Here is a 17,011-nt window from a genome sequence, read left to right as displayed (position 1 = left end):
AATACAGTCATAATAATTTAATATGACGAAGAGACAATGTCACAGGGACAGTCAACTTTGGACAGGTATTTCTCGGGAATGGCAGAGAATATCAAAAATGTGTTTGGTCATTTCTGTGTGGATTGCTCCAAAGTTTATGTGAGCACAGCCTGGCATAAAATAGACTTAATTTGCAAAAGTAGTAGCGAAAAAACTACTGCACATATGCTATGAAATAAGATATGAACAGAATGTTGAAAACTGACAAATGAGATATCGTTGCAATCGATATAAACCAGTGAATAAAAATTCACAAAGAAAATTAATATCAGACAAAGTTTTCAGAAGTTATGGGCTGTTTTATATAGTTTATGAACCCTAGGTGGCGCTGTCTTCAGATTTTCCAGGTACCTTCAGGACATCATACCGATGCTTCCTACCGATTTTTGTGCCGATACATTATATAGAATAATAGTTATCCCAATTTAAAACCAAATTCAAAATAGTGGACAGGCGGTTTGGTCATTTCCGGCATAATATATATCGACAGATTGGTCATGAGCCAAAGAATCCATAGACACCAAGATCATAATTTTCTATCAAACATTTCAAGAGTTATGGGCAAAAATAGCCATTTTTCATATCTCATGACCCATAGGTGGCGCTGTCCTCAAATTTGGCATGGTACCCCAGTTCATGGTCCTTATGAAGGGTACCAAGTTTCATTTCAATTGATCAAAGAATGACCGAGATAATGACTCAGAACGAATTTTGGGTCGACATCGATAAATGTATGCAATTATTACTTTTGAACAAAGATAAAAATCAAAATTCTGTTCCGTCATTTCTCTGCGGCTCGGTCCAAAGATTCTCTGTGCCAAATTGCGTAACAATGCAATGAACGCTGCAAAAGTAGTAGCGAAAAAGCAAAATACTGTACTTTTCAAAATGGCCGCTACTGTAATGGGTGGAGTCTTAATGTAAGGTGGTCATTGTAAAGAGCGTGAGGAGAGGAATCAGATGTAGTAGGTAGAGTTTTTGTTGATCAAATGATTCTACAGTTATAACCATTTGAATATTGAATTTTTGAAGTGTTGGTGGCGCTATAGAGTTAATGCTAGAGACCCCATAGTTGGTCACATGACTATTTAGGACCACCACTACAAGTGTGCCAAATTTGTTTCATTTTCCTATGTACGGTTCATAGGGCTGCCATAGACTCCCATTGGGGAAGAAGAAATATAATAATAATAATAAATATAGCTGCAAGCAGCAACACGGGGTCAAGCACCTTCGGCGCAATGCACACAAAGCACAGCAAGCACACAAAGCACAGCAAGCTCACAATGCACAGCAAGCACACAAAGCACAGCAGGCACACAAAGCACAGCAAGCACACAAAGCACAGCAATTACACAAATCACAGCATGCACACAAAGCACAGCAAGCTCACAAAGCACAGCAAGCACACAAAGCACAGCAAGCACACAAAGCATAGCAAGCTCACAAAGCACAGCAAGCACACAAAGCACAGCAAGCTCACAAAGCACAGCAAGCTCACAAAGCACAGCAAGAACCACCATAATGCAGAGCAACAACAGCAAACATGGAAAAATAGAACACATGTGAACTACAGACAGGTTGAGAAGAATTGATGAGGAAGAACAAAACGTCATGACTCAGGTGGGATTTGAACCCAGGAACTCAGAATCTCAATGCATATGATTAACTAGTTGCACCACTCAGTTGACACAGTTCATTGGGCAGCAGAAAAGAGATAACAGTATAATATCAATAAGAATTGTTATAGTTTATAACCCATAGGTGGCGCTGTACTCTGACTTCCCAGGTAACTTCAGGACATCATGTCAAAGTTTCTTACCAATTTTTGCGCGGATATCTCGAATAGTTCAAAAAATATAACAATTTATGTGAAATTTCAAAATGGCGGACAGGCGGTTTGGTCAAACCCGGCATAATACATATCGACAGATGCGGCATGAGGTAAGCAATCCATAGACATCAAGATCACAATTTTCTGACAAACAGTTCAGAAGTTATGGGCAAAAATAGCCTATTTTCCTATCTCATTACCCATAGGTGGCGCTGTCACCAAATTTGGCATGAACCCCAAGTTCATGGTCCACATGAAGTGTACCAAATTTCATTTCAATTGATCAAAGAATGACCAAGCTACAGCTTCAGAACCATTTTTGCGTCAACCTCGTTAAGTTTGCGCATTTATTACTTTTGAACAAAGATGAATATCAAAATTCTGTTCAGTCATTTCTATGCGGCTCACTCCAAAGATCACCTGTGCCAAATCTCATAAGAATTGAACCACATTTGAAGGAGGAGTAGCGAAAAAACAAAATACTGTACATTTCAAAATGGCCGTTACTGTAATGGGTGGAGTCTTACTGTAAAGTATCAAATTCAATAAGCGGGATGAGAGCAATCACGTGTACTAAGTAGAATTTTCATAGATCAAATGGTTCACTATTTATAACAGTTTGAACATTGATTTTTTGCACTGCTGGTGGCGCTATAGAGTTATTGCTAGAGACCCCATTTTTGGTCACATGACTATTTATGACCACCTCTACAACTGTGCCAAATTTCATCATTTTCCTATGTACGGTTCATAGGGCTGCCATAGACTCCCATGGGACGATAATAATAATAAATATAGCTGCAAGCAGCGATACGGGGCCAAGCACCATCAGCGCAATGAGCACCCGAAGCACAGCAAGAAACATACAACGTATCAATCACCCAGGGCGCATTGAGCACCCAAGGTGCATCAAGAACACAAGTCTCAGCAAAGAACCCAAAGCGTAGCAATGACAGAGCAGAACCACCGCAGTGCAGAGCAGCAACAGAAAACATGGCAAAAATAGAACATATGTGAACTACAGACAGGTCAAAAAGAATAGGTGAGAAAGAACAAAACTATAATAGAAGAAATTAACACCCGGCTCAGGTGGGATTCGAACCCATGAACTCAGAATCTCTATGCAAACGACTTAACAGATGCGCCACTCAGTAGACACAGCTCAAGGGGCAGCAGAAAAGAGCTTACATGCCATACAAAGAATTCAGAAGTTATAAGCAGTTCTATAAGAACTGTTATAGTTTATACCCATAGGTGGCGCTGTTCTCTGATTTCCTCAGGACGTCATGCCGAAGCTCCCTACCGATTTTTGCGCCGATATATCCGATACTTCAAAAGTTATAGCAATTTATCACAGATTTCAAAATAGCGGACAGGCGGTTCGGTCAATCCCGGCATAATACATATCGGCAGATGCGGCATGAGCCAAGGAATCCGTAGACACCAAGATCATAATTTTCTGACAAACGATTCAGAAGTTATGCGCAAAAATAGCCTTTTTTCCTATCTCATGACCCATAGGTGGCGCTGTCACCAAATTTGGCATGGACCCCCATTTCATGGTCGACATGAAGCGTACCAAATTTCATCTCGATTGATCAAAGAATGACCGAGATACAGCCTCAGAACCAATTTTGCGTCAATCTCGTTAAGTTCACGCATTAATTACTTTTGAATAAAGAAAAATATCAAAATTTTGTTCAGTCATTTCTATGCGGCTCACTCCAAAGATCACATGTGCCAAATCTCATAAGAATTGAACCAAATTTGAAGGAGGAGTAGCGAAAAAACGAAATACTGTACATTTCAAAATGGCCGATACTGTAATGGGAGGAGTCTTACTGTAAAGTATCAAATTCAATAAGCGGGATGAGAGCAATCATGTGTACTAAGTAGAATTCTCATAGATCAAACAGATCTGCAGTTATAACCATTTGAATATTGAATTTTTGAGATGATGGTGGCGCTATAGAGTTACTGCTAGAGACCCCATTTTTGGCCAAATGACTATTTATGACCAACACTACAACTGTGCCAAATTTCATCATTTTCCTATATACGGTTCATAGGGCTGCCATAGACTCCCATTGGGGAAGATTAAGATTAAGATTAAGATTAAGAAGAATAATAATACTAACAGAAACAATAGGTGCCACAGCACCATAGGTGCTTGGCCCCTAAATATAGCTGCAAGCAGCGATACGGGGCCAAGCACAATCAGCGCAATGAACTCCCAAAGCACAGCAAGAAAGATACAACTTATCAATCACTCAGGGCGCATTGAGCACCCAAGGGGCATCAAGAACACAAGGCTCAGCAAAGAACCCAAAGCGTAGCAATGACAGAGCAGAACCACCGCAGTGCAGAGCAGCAACAGAAAACATGACAAAAATAGAACATATGTGATCTACAGACAGGTCAAGAAGAATAGGTGGGAAAGAACAAAACTTTAATAGAAGAAATTTACATCTGCCTCAGGCGGGATTCGAACCCAGGAACTCAGGATCTCAATGCATACGACTTAACAGATGCGCCACTCAGTTGACACAGCTCAAGGGGCAGCAGAAAAGAGCTTACATGCCATACAAAGAATTCAGAAGTTATAAGCAGTTCTATAAGAACTGTTATAGTTTATAACCCCTAGGTGGCGCTGTTCTCTGATTTCCTCAGGACGTAATGCCGAAGCTCCCCACCGATTTTTGCGCCGATATATCCGATACTTCAAAAGTTATAGCAATTTATCAGAAATTTCAAAATGGCGGACAGGCGGTTCGGTCAATCCCGGCATAATACATATCGACAGATGCGGCATGAGCCAAGGAATTCGTAGACACCAAGATTATAATTTTCTGAAAAACGATTCAGAAGTAATGCACAAAATAGCCTTTTTTCCTATCTAATGACCCATAGGTGGCGCTGTCACCAAATTTGGCATGGACCCCCATTTCATGGTCGACATGAAGCGTACCAAATTTCATCTCGATTGATCAAAGAATGACCGAGATACAGCTTCAGAACCAATTTTGCGTCAATCTCGTTAAGTTCACGCATTAATTACTTTTGAATAAAGAAAAATATCAAAATTCTGTTCAGTCATTTCTATGCGGCTCACTCCAAAGATCACATGTGCCAAATCTCATAAGAATTGAACCAAATTTGAAGGAGGAGTAGCGAAAAAACGAAATACTGTACATTTCAAAATGGCCGATACTGTAATGGGAGGAGTCTTACTGTAAAGTATCAAATTCAATAAGCGGGATGAGAGCAATCACGTGTACTAAGTAGAATTCTCATAGATCTAATGGATCACCAGTTATAACCATTTGAACATTGAATTTTTGAGATGATGGTGGCGCTATAGAGTTACTGCTAGAGACCCCATTTTTGGCCGAATGACTATTTATGACCACCACTACAACTGTGCCAAATTTCATCATTTTCCTATATACGGTTCATAGGGCTGCCATAGACTCCCATTGGGGAAGATTAAGATTAAGATTAAGAAGAATAATAATAATACTAACAGAAACAATAGGTGCCACAGCACCATAGGTGCTTGGCCCCTAATAATAATAATACTAACAATTCCAATAGGTGTCTCAGCACCTTCGGTGCTTGACCCCTAATAAATATAGCTGCAAGCAGCGATACGGGGTCAAGCACCTTCAGCGCAATGAGCACCCAAAGCACAGCAAAAACCGCACGACGCAGCAAATGCGCAAAGCGCAGAAAGCGCGCAATACAGAGCCCGAACCCGAAGCAAAGCAAATGCAGAGCAGAACCACTGCAGTGTGGAGCAACAAGAGTAAAGATGGCAAAAATATAATATCAGACAAAGTATTCAGAAGTTATAAGCAGTTCCATAAGAACTGTTATAGTTTATAACCCCTAGGTGGCGCTGTACTCTGACTTCCCAGGTACCTTCAGGACATCATGTCGAAGCTCCTTTCTATTTTTTGCGCGGATATGTCCAATAGTTAAAAAAATATAACAAATTATGTGAAATTTCAAAATGGCGGACAGGCGGTTCGGTTAAACCCGGCATAATACACATCGACAGATGCGGCATGAGGTAAGCAATCCATAAACATCAAGATCATAATTTTCTGACAAACAGTTCAGAAGTTATGGGCAAATATAGCCTATTTTATTATCTCATGACCCATAGGTGGCGCTGTCACCAAATTTGGCATGGACCCCAAGTTCATGGTCCACATGAAGTGTACCAAATTTCATGTCAATTGATCAAAGAATGACTGAGCTACAGCTTCAGAACCATTTTTGTGTCAACCTCGTTAAGTTTGCGCATTTATTATTTTTGAACAAAGATAAAAATCAAAATTCTGTTCGGTCATTTCTATGCAGCTCACTCCAAAGATCATCTGTGCAAAATCTCATAAAAATTGAACCACATTTGAAGGAGGAGTAGCGGAAAAACGGAATACTGTACATTTCAAAATCGCCGCTACTGTAATGGGTGGAGTTTTACTGTAAAGTATTAAAAACAACAAGCATGAGGAGAGCAATCACATGTACTAAGTAGAATTTTCATAGATCAAGCGGATCAGCAGTTATAACCATTTGAACATTGAATTTTTGAGCTGATGGTGGCGCTATAGAGTTAGTACTAGAGACCCCATTTTTGGTCACATGACTTTTTAAGACCACCACTACAACTATGCCAAATTTCATCATTTTCCTATGTACGGTTCATAGGGCTGCCATAGACGCCTATGGCTAAGAAGAAGAAGAAGAAGCAGAATAATAATAAATATAGCTGCAAGCAGCGATACGGGGCCAAGCACCATCAGCGCGATGAGCACCAGAAGCACAGCAAGAAAAATACAACGTATCAATCACCCAGGGCGCATTGAGCACCCAAGGTGCATCAAGAACACAAGGCGCCGCAAAGAACCCAAAGCATAGCAATGACAGAGCATAACCACCACAGTGCAGAGCAGCAACAGAAAACATGGCAAAAATAGAACATATGTGAACTACAGACAGGTCAAGAAGAATAGGTGGGAAAGAACAAAACTTGTATAGAAGAAATTAACACCTGCCTCAGGCAGGATTCAAACCCATGAACTCAGGATCTCTATGCATACGACTTAGCAGATGCGCCACTCAGTAGACACAGCTCAAAGGGCAGCAAAAAACAGCTTAGGTGCTGCAAGGATTGACATATGCCAATCAACACAGATGCAGAACTGACAATGCAGAGCAGAACTAACAGAAATACAATGTATATGAGAATCAAAAAGCTCAAGTGAGATTGAAGACAAGAAGATCATTCTGTATAGTAATGCTATACAATGTAATATACAGTCACATTAATTTACTATGACAAATAGACAAAGTCACAGCCACGGTCAACTTTGGAGTGGTATTTCTAAGAAAGAGAACAGAATATCAAAAATCTGTTCAGTCATTTCTGTGCGGATTGCTCCAAACATTATACGAGCAGTACCTGGCATAAAATAAACAAAATTTGTAAAAAGAGTAGCGAAAAAATCATCTACCATATGCTTTACAATAACACATGAACAGAATGTTGGAAAATGACAAACGAGGTATCGTTGCAATCGGCATAAACCAGTGAATACAATTTCACAAAGAAATCAATATCAGACAAAGTATTCAGAAGTTATGGGCAAAAATAGCATATTTTCATATCTCATGACCCATAGGTGGCGCTGTCACCAAATTTGGCATGAACCCCAAGTTCATGGTCCACATGAAGTGTACCAAATTTCATTTCAATTGATCAAAGAATGACCGAGCTACAGCTTCAGAACCATTTTTGCGTCAACCTCGTTAAGTTTGCGCATTTATTACTTTTGAACAAAGATAAATATCAAAATTCTGTTCGGTCATTTCTATGCGGCTCACTCCAAATATCACCTGTGCCAAATTTCATAAAAATTGAACCAAATTTGAAGGAGGAGTAGCGAATAAACGGAATACTGTACATTTCAAAATGGCCACTACTGTAATGGGTGGAGTTTTACTGTAAGGCATGAAAAACAACAAGCATGAGGAGAGCAATCAGGGGTACTAAGTAGAATTTTCATAGATCAAGCGGATCACCAGTTATAACCATTTGAACATTGAATTTTTGCACTGCTGGTGGCGCTATAGAGTTACTGCTAGAGACCCCTTCTTTGGCCACATGACTATTTATGACCACCACTACAACTGTGCCAAATTTCATCATTTTCCTACATACGGTTCATAGGGCTGCCATAGACTCCCATTGGGGAAGAAGAAAAATTAACTAACAGAAACAATGACCACTAGATACGCCACTCAGTTGACACAGTTTATGAGGTAGCAGACAAGAGATTAGAGAGCTGAAAGGATTAACATATGTCAATCACCAAAGATGCAGGAAAGACACAGCAGAAGCATCACAATGCAGAGCAACAACAGCACACATGGAAAAATAGAACACATGTGAACTACAGACAGGTTGAGAAGAATTGATGAGGAAGAACAAAACGTCATGACTCAGGTGGGATTCGAACCCAGGAACTCAGAATCTCAATGCATGTGGTTTAACTAGATGCGCCACTCAGTTGACACAGTTCATGAGGCAGCAGACAAGAGATTAGAGAGCTGAAAGGATTAACATGTCAATCACCAAAGATGCAGAATTGACACAGCAGAAGTAGAAATAACAGAAATACAATGTACATGAGTTCAAGTGAAATTGAAGACAAGCAGACCATTATGTATAGTGATGCTATACAATGTAATATACAGTCACATTAATTTATTACTATGACAAATAGACAACGTCACAGGCACGGTAAACTTTAGAGTGGTATTTCTAAGAAAGAGAACAGAATATCAAAAATCTGTTCGGTCACATCTGTGCGGATTGCTCCAAACATTATACGAGCAGAACCTGACATAAAATACACAAAATTTGTAAAAGGAGTAGCGAAAAAATCATTTACCATATGCCTTACAATAACACCTGAACATAATGTTGGAAAATGACAAACAAGGTATCGTTGCGATCAGCATAAAACAGTGAATACAATTTCACAAAGAAAATGTATATCAGACAATGTATTCAGAAGTTATAAGCAGTTCAATAAGAACTGTTATAGTTTATAACCCCTAGGTGGCGCTGTACTCTGACTTCCCAGGTACCTTCAGGATATCATGTCGAAGGTCCTTACCATTTTTTGCGCGGATATGTCCAATAGTTCAAAAAATATAACAATTTATTTGAAATTTCAAAATGGCGGACAGGCGGTTTGGTCAAACACGGCATAATTCACATCGACAGATGCGGCATGAAGTGAGCAATCCATAGACATCAAGATCATAATTTTCTGACAAACAGTTCAGAAGTTATGGGCAAAAATAGCCTATTTTATTATCTCATGACCCATAGGTGGCGCTGTCACCAAATTTGGCATGGACCCCAAGTTCATGGTCCACATGAAGTGTACCAAATTTCATTGCAATTGATCAAAGAATGACTGAGCTACAGCTTCAGAACCATTTTTGCGTCAACCTCGTTAAGTTTGCGCATTTATTACTTTTGAACAAAGATAAAAATCAAAATTCTGTTCGGTCATTTCTATGCGGCTCACTCTAAAGATCATCTGTGCCAAATCTCATAAGAATTGAACCACATTTGAAGGAGGAGTAGCGAAAAAACGAAATACTGTACATTACAAAATGGCCGCTACTGTAATGGGTGGAGTCTTACTGTAAAGTATCAAATTCAATAAGCTGGATGAGAGCAATCACGTGTACTAAGTAGAATTTTCATAGATCAAATAGTTCACCAATTATAACAGTTTGAACATTGAATTTTTGGACTACTGGTGGCGCTATAGAGTTACTGCTAAAGACCCCATTTTTGGTCACATGACTATTTATGACCATCTCTACAACTGTGCCAAATTTCATCATTTTCCTAAGTACGGTTCATAGGGCTGCCATAGACTCCCATTGGGGAAAAATAATAATAATAAATATAGCTGCAAGCAGCAATTGCGGGGTCAAGCACCTTCAGCGCAATGAGCACCCAAAGCACAGCAAAAACCACACGACGCAGCAAATGCACAAAGCGCAGAAAGCGCGCAATACAGAGCCCGAACCCGAAGCAAAGCAAATGCAGAGCAGAACCACTGCAGTGCGAAGCAACAACAGTAAAGATGGCAAAAATATAACATGTGTGGAAAACCAGACAGGTCGAGAAGAACGTGTTAAAGGGAACACAAAAGGAAATCTCAATAAGTGAAAGTAAGAGCTGGGATTCGAACCCATGACCTCAGGTTCCCAAAGCACGGCACTAACCGCATGCACCACTGAGTAAACGATTAAACCACTGAGTTGGTGTGTCCAAGCTATAGAATAGAGATTCAGAACTGTAAACATTGATATCCAGCAATTATCAAAAGTGCAGAAATGACAAGAGACAGCACAAATAACTGAAATACAATGTATTGTATGAAAATCACAAAACTTAAGTGAGAAAAAAGTTAAGACAAAAACCACTGCACATGGGATTTGAACCCAGGACCTCAGAAACTCATGGCATATGGTTAACCAGATGCGCAACTCAGTTAACACAGCTCAAAGGGCAGCAAAAAACAGCTTAGGTGCTGCAAGGATTGACATATGCCAATCAACACAGATGCAGAACTGACAGTGCAGAGCAGAACTAACAGAAATACAATGTATGTGAGAATCAAAAAGCTCAAGTGAGATTGAAGACAAGCAGATCATTCTGTATAGTGATGCTATACAATGTAATATACAGTCACATTAATTTATTACTATGACAAATAGACAACGTCACAGGCACGGTAAACTTTAGAGTGGTATTTCTAAGAAAGAGAACAGAATATCAAAAATCTGTGCGGTCACATCTGTGCGGATTGCTCCAAACATTATACGAGCAGAACCTGACATAAAATAAACAAAATTTGTAAAAGGAGTAGCGAAAAAATCATTTACCAAATGCCTTACAATAACACATGAACAGAATGTTGGAAAATGACAAACGAGGTATCGTTGCGATCGGCATAAAACAGTGAATCTAATTTCACAAAGAAAATTTATATCAGACTAAGTATTCAGAAGTTATAAGAAGTTCCATAAGAACTGTTATAGTTTATAACCCCTAGGTGGCGCTGTGCTCTGACTTCCCAGGTACCTTCAGGACATCATGTCGAAGCTCCTTACTAATTTTTGCGCGGATATGTCCAATAGTTAAAAAATAGAACAAATTATGTGAAATTTCAAAATGGCGGACAAGCGGTTCGGTCAAACCCGGCATAATACACATCGACAGATGCGGCATGAGGTAAGCAATCCATAGACATCAAGATCATAATTTTCTGACAAACAGTTCAGAAGTTATGGGAAAAAATAGCCTATTTTTCTATATCATGACCCATAGGTGGCGTTGTCACCAAATTTGGCATGAACCCCAAGTTCATGGTCCACATGAAGTGTACCAAATTTCATTTCAATTGATCAAAGAATGACCGAGATACAGCTTCAGAACCATTTTTGCGTCAACCTCGTTAAGTTTGCGCATTTATTACTTTTGAACAAAGATAAATATCAAAATTCTGTTCGGTCATTTCTGTGCGGCTCACTCCAAAGTTCACCTGTGCCAAATTTCATAACAATTGAACCAAATTTGAAGGAGGAGTAGCGAATAAACAGAATACTGTACATTTCAAAATGGCCACTACTGTAATGGGTGGAGTTTTACTGTAAGGTATTAAAAACAACAAGCATGAGGAGAGCAATCACGTGTACTAAGTAGAATTTTCATAGATCAAGCGGATCAGCAGTTATAACCATTTGAACATTGAATATTTGCACTGCTGGTGGCGCTATAGAGTTAGTACTAGAGACCCCATTTTTGGTCACGTGACTTTTTAAGACCACCACTACAACTGTGCCAAATTTCATCATTTTCCTATGTACGGTTCATAGGGCTGCCATAGACGCCTATGGCTAAGAAGAAGAAGACGCAAAATAATAATAATAATACTAACAAATATAGCTGCAAGCAGCAATTGCGGGGTCAAGCACCTTCAGCGCAATGAGCACCCAAAGCACAGCAAAAACCACACAACGCAGCAAATGCGCAAAGCACAGAAAGCGTGCAATACAGAGCCCGAACCCGAAGCAAAGCAAGTGCAGAGCAGAACCACTGCAGTGCGGAGCAACAACAGAAAAGATTTCAAAAATATAACATGTGTGGAAAACCAGACAGGTCGAGAAGAACGTGTTAAAGGGAACACAAAAGGAAATCTCAATAAGTGAAAGTAAGAGCTGGGATTTGAACCCATGACCTCATGTTCCCAAAGCACAGCACTAACCGCATGCGCCACTGAGTAAACGATTAAACCACTGAGTTGGTGTGTCCAACCTATAGAATACAGCTTTACAGCTATAAACATTGATATCCAGCAATTACCAAAAGTGTAGAAATGACAACAGAGAGCACAAATAACTGAAATACAATGTATAGTATGAAAATCACAAAACTTAAGTGAGAAAAAAAGTTAAGACAAAAAACCACTGCACATGGGAATTGAACCCATGAACTCAGGTTCTCAAAGCACAGCACTAACCGCATGCGCCACTGAGGAATCATGGGTTGAAAGGCTGTGGAAAAGAGGCTTCAAAACTGCAAACATTGACATGCCAATCACTGAAAGGGCAGAAATAACACAACAAAGCAAAAATAAACAGAAATACAAAGTGTAGGGCAATCAGATAACTTAAATGGCACTGAATTCGTGAAGAACATTTTGTACAATAATGAACAACATGGGCAAATTTTGTCAGATTCTTTTTAATATGACAAAGGGACAGCATGACAGGCACGGTCCGCTTTACAGAGGTATTTTTCAAAAATTTGACACTCAGCAGAAAAATCTGTTCAGTCACGTCTGTGCGGATTGCTCCAAACATTATACAAGCAGAACCTGGCATAAAATAAACAAAATTTGTAAAAGGAGTAGCGAAAAAATCATTTACCATATGCCTTACAATAACACATGAACAGAATGATGGAAAATGACAAACAAGGTATTGTTGCGATCGGCAAAAACCAGTAAATAAAATTTCACAAAGAAAATGTATATCAGACAAAGTATTCTGAAGATATAAGCAGTTCTATAAGAACTGTTATAGTTTATAACCCCTAGGTGGCGCTGTACTCTGACTTTCCAGGTACCTTCAGGACATTATGCCGAAGCTCCCTGACTATTTTTGCACGAATATGTCCAAAAGTTCAAAAGATATGACAATTTATGATCAATTTCAAAATGGCAGACAGGTGGTGTGGTCAAACCCGACATAATACATATCGACAGATTCGGCATGAGCCAAGGAATCCGTAAACACCAACATCATAATTTTCTGACAAACAATTCAGTAGTTATGGGCAAAAAAAGCAATTTTTCATATCTCATGACCCATAGGTGGCGCTGTCACCAAATTTTGCATGACCCCCAAGTACATGGTCCACATGAAGTGTACGAAATTTCATTTCAATTGATCAAAGAATGACCGAGATACAGCTTCAGAACCATTTTTGCGTCAACCTCGTTAAGTTTGCGCATTTATTACTTTTGAACAAAGATAAATATCAAAATTCTGTTCAGTCATTTCTGTGCGGCTCACTCCAAAGTTCACCTGTGCCAAATTTCATAACAATTTAACCAAATTTGAAGGAGGAGTAGCGAATAAACGGAATACTGTACATTTCAAAATGGCCGCTACTGTAATGGGTGGAGTTTTCATGTAAGGTATTAAAAACAATAAGCATGAGGAGAGCAATCACGTGTACTAAGTAGAATTGTCATAGATCAAGCGGATCACCAGTTATAACCATTTGAACATTGAATATTTGCACTGCTGGTGGCGCTATAGAGTTAGTACTAGAGACCCCATTTTTGGTCACGTGACTTTTTAAGACCACCACTACAACTGTGCCAAATTTCATCATTTTCCTATGTACGGTTCATAGGGCTGCCATAGACGCCTATGGCTAAGAAGAAGAAGAAACAGCAGAATAATAATAATACTGACAATTCCAATAGGTGTCTCAGCACCTTCGGTGCTTGACCCCTAAATATAGCTGCAAGCAGCAATTGCGGGGTCAAGCACCTTCAGCGCAATGAGCACCCAAAGCACAGCAAAAACCACACGACGCAGCAAATGCGCAAAGCGCAGAAAGCGCGCAATACAGAGCCCGAACCCAAAGCAAAGCAAATGCTGAGCAGAACCACTGCAGTGCGGAGCAACAACAGAAAAGATTTCAAAAATATAACACATGTGGAAAACCAGACAGGTCGAGAAGAACGTGTTAAAGGGAACACTAAAGGAAATCTCAATAAGTGAAAGTAAGAGCTGGGATTTGAACCCATGACCTCATGTTCCCAAAGCACAGCACTAACCACATGCGCCACTGAGTAAACGATTAAACCACTGAGTTGGTGTGTCCAAGCTATAGAATACAGCTTTACAGCTATAAACATTGATATCCAGCAATTACCAAACGTGTAGAAATGACAACAGAGAGCACAAATAACTGAAATACAATGTATAGTATGAAAATCACAAAACTTAAGTGAGAAAAAAAGTTAAGACAAAAAACCACTGCACATGGGATTTGAACCCATGAACTCAGGTTCTCAAAGCACAGCACTAACCGCATGCGCCACTGAGGAACCATGGGTTGAAAAGCTGTGGAAAAGAGGCTTCAAAGCTGCAAACATTGACATGCCAATCACTGAAAGGGCAGAAATAACACAACAAATCAAAAATAAACAGAAATACAAAGTGTAGGGCAATCAGATAACTTAAATGGCACCGAATTCGTTTAGAACATTTTGTACAATAATGAACAACATGGGCAAATTTTGTCAGATTCTTTTTAATATGACAAAGGGACAGCATGACAAGCATGGTCCGCTTTACAGAGGTATTTCTCAAAAATTTGACATTCAGCAGAAAAATCTGTTCAGTCATGTCTGTGCGGATTGCTCCAAACATTATACAAGCAGAACCTGGCATAAAATAAACAAAATTTGTAAAAGGAGTAGCGAAAAAATCATTTACCATATGCTTTACAATAACACATGAACAGAATGATGGAAAATGCCAAACAAGGTATTGTTGCGATCGCCAAAAACCAGTGAATAAAATGTCACAAAGAAAATGTATATCAGTCAAAGTATTCTGAAGATATAAGCAGTTCTATAAGAACTGTTATAGTTTATAACCCCTAGGTGGCGCTGTACTCTGACTTCCCAGGTAACTTCAGGACATCATGCCGAAGCTCCCTAACTATTTTTGCACGAATATGTCCAATAGTTCAAAAGATATAACAATTTATGACCAATTTCAAAATGACGGACAGGTGGTGTGGTCAAACCCGACATAATACATATCGACAGATTCGGCATGAGCCAAGGAATCCGTAAACACCAACATCATAATTTTCTGACAAACAATTCAGTAGTTATGGGCAAAAAAAGCCATTTTTCATATCTCATGACCCATAGGTGGCGCTGTCACCAAATTTTGCATGAACCCCAAGTTCATGGTCCACATGAAGTGTGCCAAATTTCATTTCAATTGATCAAAGAATGACCGAGATACAGCTTCAGAACCATTTTTGCGTCAACCTCGTTAAGTTTGCGCATTTATTACTTTTGAAAAAAGATAAATATCAAAATTCTGTTCAGTCATTTCTGTGCGGCTTACTCCAAAGTTCACCTGTGCCAAATTTCATAACAATTCAACCAAATTTGAAGGAGAAGTAGCGAATAAACGGAATACTGTACATTTCAAAATGGCCGCTACTGTAATGGGTGGAGTTTTCATGTAAGGTATTAAAAACAATAAGCATGAGGAGAGCAATCACGTGTACTAAGTAGAATTTTCATGGATCAAGCGGATCAGCAGTTATAACCATTTGAACATTGAATTTTTGCACTGCTGGTGGCGCTATAGAGTTAGTACTAGAGACCCCATTTTTGGTCACGTGACTTTTTAAGACCACCACTACAACTGTGCCAAATTTCATCATTTTCCTATGTACGGTTCATAGGGCTGCCATAGACGCCTATGGCTAAGAAGAAGAAGAAACAGCAGAATAATAATAATACTGACAATTCCAATAGGTGTCTCAGCACCTTCGGTGCTTGACCCCTAAATATAGCTGCAAGCAGCGATACGGGGCCAAGCACAATCAGCGCAATGAGCTCCCAAAGCACAGCAAGAAAGATACAACTTATCAATCACTCAGGGCGCATTGAGCACCCAAGGTGCATCAAGAACACAAGGCGCCGCAAAGAACCCAAAGCGTAGCAATGACAGAGCAGAACCACCGCAGTGCAGAGCAGCAACAGAAAACATGGCAATAATAGAACATATGTGAACTACAGACAGGTCGAGACAAATAGGTGGGAAAGAACAAAACTTTAATAGAACAAATTAAAAACTGCCTCAGGCAGGATTCGAACCCATGAACTCAGGATCTCAATGCATACGACTTAACAGATGCGCCACTCAGTAGACACAGCTCAAGGGGCAGCAGAAAAGAGCTTACATGCCATACAAAGAATTCAGAAGTTATAAGCAGTTCTATAAGAACTGTTATAGTTTATACCCCTAGGTGGCGCTGTTCTCTGATTTCCTCAGGACGTCATGCCGAAGCTCCCTACCGATTTTTGCGCCGATATATCCGATACTTCAAAAGTTATAGCAATTTATCACAGATTTCAAAATGGCGGACAGGCAGTTCGGTCAATCCCGGCATAATACATATCGGCAGATGCGGCATGAGCCAAGGAATCCGTAGACACCAAGATCATAATTTTCTGACAAACGATTCAGAAGTTATGCGCAAAAATAGCCTTTTTTCCTATCTCATGACCCATAGGTGGCGCTGTCACCAAATTTGGCATGGACCCCCATTTCATGGTCGACATGAAGCGTACCAAATTTCATCTCGATTGATCAAAGAATGACCGATATACAGCTTCAGAACCAATTTTGCGTCAATCTCGTTAAGTTCACGCATTAATTACTTTTGAATAAAGAAAAATATCAAAATTCTGTTCAGTCATTTCT

This window comes from Misgurnus anguillicaudatus, unplaced genomic scaffold, assembly GCF_027580225.2.
Source record: "Misgurnus anguillicaudatus unplaced genomic scaffold, ASM2758022v2 HiC_scaffold_29, whole genome shotgun sequence".
In the NCBI taxonomy this organism is placed as follows: domain Eukaryota; kingdom Metazoa; phylum Chordata; class Actinopteri; order Cypriniformes; family Cobitidae; genus Misgurnus; species Misgurnus anguillicaudatus.
The sequence above is the reverse complement of the archived record's forward strand: the minus strand, read 5'-3'. Positions refer to the sequence as shown.